Below are 6,000 nucleotides of genomic sequence, written 5' to 3'. Positions count from 1 at the left end.
CACTGCCACCAAGCTGCTAGAGCTTCGTAATGAACTATAACATATCAAGGATAGATATGATGATCCTTGAGCGATTCGCAATATTTTGACACTGCAAAAGTAGAAATCAAGAAGGAGCATCAATTGTTGATGGTTAGTAAAACCTCTAGTTTCAAGAAGGGCAAGGGCTAGAAGGGATACTTCATGAAACAGCAAAATAGTTATTGTTCTAATGAAGAAACCCAAGATTGAACCCAAACCCGAGACTAAGTGCTTCTATTATGAGGGGAACAGTCACTGAGGCGGAGCTATCCTAGATACTTGGTAGATGAGAAGGCTGGCAAAGTCGACAGAAGTATATTTGATATATATGATATTGATGTGTACTTCACTAGTACTCCTAGTAGCACGAGGGTATTAGATACTGATTCGATTGCTAAGTGATTATTAACTCGAAATAAAAGCTACAGAATAAACGGAGACTAGCTAAAGGCGAGGTGACGATACGTGTTGGAAGTGTTTCCAAGGTTGTCGTGATCAAAACATCGCACGCTCCCTCTACCATCGGGATTGGTGTTAAACCTAAATAATTGTTATTTGGTGTTTGCGTTGAGCATGAACATGATTGGATCATGTTTATTGCAATACGATTATTCATTTAAATAGAATAATAGTTATTCTATTTGCTTGAATAATTACCTTCAATGGTTTATTGGATCTCGATCGTAGTGTTGCACGTGTTCAAAATGTTGGTAGCAAAAGATACAAAGTAATAATGATAGTACCACTTACTTGTGGCACTGCCACTTGAGTCATGTTGGTGTAAAATGCATGAAGAAGCTCCATGCTGATGGATCTTTGTACTCACTCATTTTTGAAACGTTTGAGACATGCAAACCATACCTATTGTTATAAACGCATGAAGAAACTCCATGCGGATGGATCGTTTGGATTCACTTGATTTTGAATCACTTGAGACATGCAAAATCATACCACATGGACCAAGAAAGTAACTTTATGTTCTTACTTCACTAACGATTTGAGCAGATACAGGAGTATTTACTTGATGAATCACAAGTCTGAAATATTGAAAAGTTCAAAGCTATTTCAGAGTGAAGATCGTCGTGACAGGAGGATAAACTGTCTACGATATGATCATAGATATGAACATCTAAGTTGCATGTTTTTGGTACATAGTTAACACAATGTGGAAATTGTTTCGCAATTTATGCCACCTAGAACACCACAGTGTGATGGTGTGTCCCAACGTCATAGCCGCGCCCTATTTGATATCGTGCATACTGTGATGTCTCTTATCGAATTTCCACTATCATTTATGGGTTATACATTAGAGACAACCGCATTCATTTTAAATAGGGCACTGCATATTTCCGTTGAGATGACACAGTATGAACTATGGTTTGGAGAAACCTGAGTTGTCGTTTCTTGAAAGTTTGGGGCTGTGACGCTTATGTGAAAAAGTTTCAGTCTGATAAGCTCGAACCCAAAGAAAATACATGCATATTCATAGGATATACAAAACAGTTGGATACATCTCCTATCTCAGATCCGGAAGCAAAGTGTTTGTTTCTAGAAACGGGTCCTTTCTCGAGGAAAGGTTTCTCTAGAAAGAATTGAGTGGGAGGGTGGTGGAACTTGATGAGGTTATTGAACCTTCACTTCAACCAGTGTGTAGCAGGGCGGGGGAAGTTGTTCCTGTGGTGCCTGCAGCAATTGAAGTGGAAGCTGATGATGGTGATCATTAAGCTTCAAATCAAGTTACTACAAACCTCGTAGGTCCACAAGGTCGCGTACTATTACAGAGTGGTACGGTAACCCTATCTTGGAGGTCATGTTATTGAACAACAATGAACATACGAGCTATCGAGAAGCGATGGTGAGCCCGGATTCCGATAAATGGCTCGAGGCCATGAAATCCGAGAGAGGATCCATGAATGAAAACAAAGTGTAGACTTTGGAAGAACTACTTGATGGTCGTAGGACTATTAAGTAAAGATGGATCTTTTAAAGGAAGACAAACGATGATGGTGAAAAGTCACCATTAAGAAAAGCTTGACTTATCGCAAAGATGTTTCCGACAAGTTCAAGGAGTTGACTATGATCAGACTTTCTCACTCGTAGCGATGCTAAAAGTCTGTTGGAATTATGTTAACAGTTGCTGCATTATTTATGAAATATTGCACATAGGATGTCAAAACATTGTTTCCTCGACGGTTTCCTTGAGGAAAGGTTGTATGTGACACAACCAGAAGGTTTTGTCGATCCTAAGGATGCTAACAAGTATGCAAGCTCCAGCGATCCTTCTATGGACTGGTGCAAGCATCTCGGAGTTGGAATATACGCTTTGATGAGATGATCAAATCTTTTGAGTTTATACAAGATTTGTGAGAAACTTGTATTTCCAAAGAAGTGAGTGGGAGCACTATAGAATTTCTGATAAGTATATGTGGTTGATATATTGTTGATCGGAAGTAATATAGAAATTCTGTAAAGCATAAAGGGTTGTTTGAAAGGAGTTTTTCAAAGGAAAACCTGGATAGAGCTACTTGAACAGTAAGCATCAAAATCTATAGAGATAGATCAAAACGCTTAATTGAACTTCCAATGAAATACATGCCTTGACAAGTTTTTGAAGGAGTTCAAAATAGATCAGCAAAGAAGGAGTTCTTGGTTGTGTTGTAAGGTGTGAATTTGAGTAAGACTCAAAAGCCCAACCACGGAAGAAGAAAGATAAAGGATGAAGGTCGTTCCCTATGCCTTAGCTTGAGGCTCTAAAGTATGCAAAGCTGTGTACCATGCCTGATGTGTGCCTTGCCATGAGTCGGTCAAGAGGTACAAAGAGTGATCCAGGATTGAATCACTAAACAACGGTCAAAGTTATCCTTAGTAACAAGTGGACTAAGGAACTTTTCTCGATTATTGAGGTTATTAAAGAGTTCGTCATAAAGGGTTACATCGATGCAAGCTTTGACACTAATCTGAATAACTCTGAGTAGTAAACTGGTTTCGTATAGCAGAGTGGTCATTTGGAATATTTCCAAATAGCATGTAGTAGCCACATCTATAGGATGACAAAAAGATTTTGAAAGCACACACGAATCTGAAAGGTTCAGAACCGTTGACTAAAACCTCTCTCACAAGCAAGACGTGATCAAACCCCAGAACTGTATGGGTGTTGGATTCGTTAAAATCACATAGTGATGTGAACTAGATTATTGACTCTAGAGCAAGTGGGAGACTGTTGGAAATATGCCCTAGAGGCAATAATAAATTAGATATTATTATATTTCTTTGTTCGTGATAATCGTTTATTATCCATGCTATAATTGTATTGATTGGAAACACAAATACATGTGTGGATACATAGACAAAACACTATACCTAGTAAGCGTCTAGTTGACTAGCTCGTTGATCAAAGATGGTCAAGGTTTCCTGACCATAGACAAGTGTTGTCACTTGATAACGGGATCACATCATTAGGAGAATCATGTGATGGACAAGACCCAAACTATGAACGTAGCATGTGATCGTGTCATTTTATTGCTATTATTTTGTGTGTGTCAAGTATTCATTCCTCTGACCATGAGATCATGTAACTCAGTAACACCGGAGGAATACCTTGTGTGTATCAAACGTCACAACGTTGTTGTGTGACTATAAAGGTGCTCTACAGGTATCTTTGAAGGTGTCCGTTGAGTTAGCATGGATCAAGACTGGGATTTGTGACTTCGTGTGACGGAGAGGTATCTCGGAGGCCACTCGGTAATACAACATCACATATAAGCCTTGCAAGCAATGTGACTCAAGTGTGAGTCACGAGATCTTGTATTATGGAACAAGTAAATAGACTTGCCGGTAACGAGGTTGAAATAGGTATGCGGATACCGACGATCAAATCTCGGGCAAGTAACATACGAAGGACAAAGGGAATGATATACGAGATTATATGAATCCTTGACACAGATGTTCAACAGATAAGATCTTCGTAGAATATGTCGGATCCAATATGGGCATCTAGGTCCCGCTATTGTATATTGACTGAGGAGTGTCTCGGGTCATGTCTACATAGTTCTCGAACCCGCAGGGACTGCACACTTAAGGTTCGGTGGCGTTTTAGTTTAGTTGAGTTATATGTGTTGGTTACCGAAGGTTGTTCGGAGTCCCGGATGAGATCATTGACATCACGAGGGTTTCCGGAATGGTCCGGAAACGAAGATTGAAATATAGGAAGTTGGTGTTTGGATTCCAGAAAGTTTTCGGGCATTACCGGCAGTGTACCGGGAGTGACGAATGGGTTCTGGGGACCCACTGGGTGGGCCCACCACGCCCCAAGGGGTCCATGTGGGTTTATTGGATGCACAATAAGGTATAATGGGCTGACAAAGTCATCCAAGGAAAGCCCATGAGGAAAAGGTGGAAAATCCCACTACTGGGAAAAGGCTTGCTAATGGCGCACCTATTGTTGCTACTAATGGCGCACTATAGGTGCGCCACTAGCATCACGCCATTAGATTTTTTTACTAATGGCGCACCACAAGTGCGCCATTTGTATCTGGTATACTAATGGTGCACCAGGTAGTGCGCCATTAGTATTGTTCACGGTGCGCCATTAGTATCTGGTATACTAATGGCGCACCAAGTAGTGCGCCATTAGTATAGATCCTGGTGCGCCATTAGTATAGATCCCGGTGCGCCATTAGTATAGATCCTGGTGTGCCATTAGTATAGCTTATGGTGCGCCATTGGTATGCCTCCGAGGGCCATATTTACCCATATGCTCTGGCTTACTAATGGCGCACTAGTGTGCTGAATGATGCGCCACTAGTGTGGTGAGTGATGCGCCACTAGTATGAATATTAGGTGTTTATTTTATTTTTTCTGATATTTGCACAGATTACAAAATATATTATTGCACAGAATATAGATAGCACAACATATAAACAACAGATTTATCGAATACAATAGAAGATTAGTCTCCGAATACAATTCATCATATTAGTCTCCGAATTTAAAATACCGAACAAAGTTAGAACATTACAAGTCTCGAGACCGCGAGTAGCGAGTTTTTCTTCACATTACAAGTCGATATCGACCATCTAAACTACCATCACATAGAAGAGAGCTGCGATCATCATGATGAGCATAATCGAATGAAACTGGTCTTCATCTGGTTCCTCCAACGCTCCCTCCTCTCTCCCGCTAGATAGCGCGCGTATCTAACTTCCGCCTCCGCCCTTGTGGTGTACCCTTTGTAACTGTTACCGCTGAATCGGTGAACCTGTCTCTGACACTCCTCCCAGTCGTCGTAGACTCCGGGAACCTTACCCTTGTACACGACATACGACGGCATCTCTATGCACTAGCCAAACAAAACATTAGTAGCAATTCACAGAGACATACAAGTTCATTAAAGTTCAATACTACAACTATAACAGCACGATTCATGGTCCTACTAATAAATAGCATCGATTATATATAAGTTGAACGATTGTCCAAACCAAAGTGACATACCAGTTCATTAAAGTTTAATATTGCAACATGAATTAGTAGCGATTCACGGGAACGTGGATGAAGCCGCCGTATTTCGTGATGGTCATGAAATTGCGGTCGTTGTCAGCCTGCATTTGTAGCATTGTATCTATCTCACTATTGGACAGCGGAGATCTGAGGAAGAACTGCCCCGAGGTACGAAGGACATCTTGATGGATGATTTCTGCAAACTCCGACTGGATGCGAAAGAATTCTTGTCTGATGTCCGCATCCTGGATTGCCAACAAGCGTGCGGCCCAATCTTTGAGATAATTTGGTAGCCGAAGGTGATTACTGTCCCGTATGATCGCCCCCATGTGATGGAGGGCGTAGTAGGCATCCTTCTGACTGCCAGGCGGGTGCTTGACGCAAGCGAACGTCGTATTGTGGCTGAACACGTGCTTGCCGTGCCTGAGACTTGTCCTGCTGAAGGTGCCTCCAGATATGGCGTAGCCGGGAAGAGCTTCATCA

Source organism: Hordeum vulgare, chromosome 7H (assembly GCF_904849725.1).
Source record: "Hordeum vulgare subsp. vulgare chromosome 7H, MorexV3_pseudomolecules_assembly, whole genome shotgun sequence".
NCBI classification, from domain to species: Eukaryota; Viridiplantae; Streptophyta; class Magnoliopsida; order Poales; family Poaceae; genus Hordeum; species Hordeum vulgare.
The sequence above is the reverse complement of the archived record's forward strand: the minus strand, read 5'-3'. Positions refer to the sequence as shown.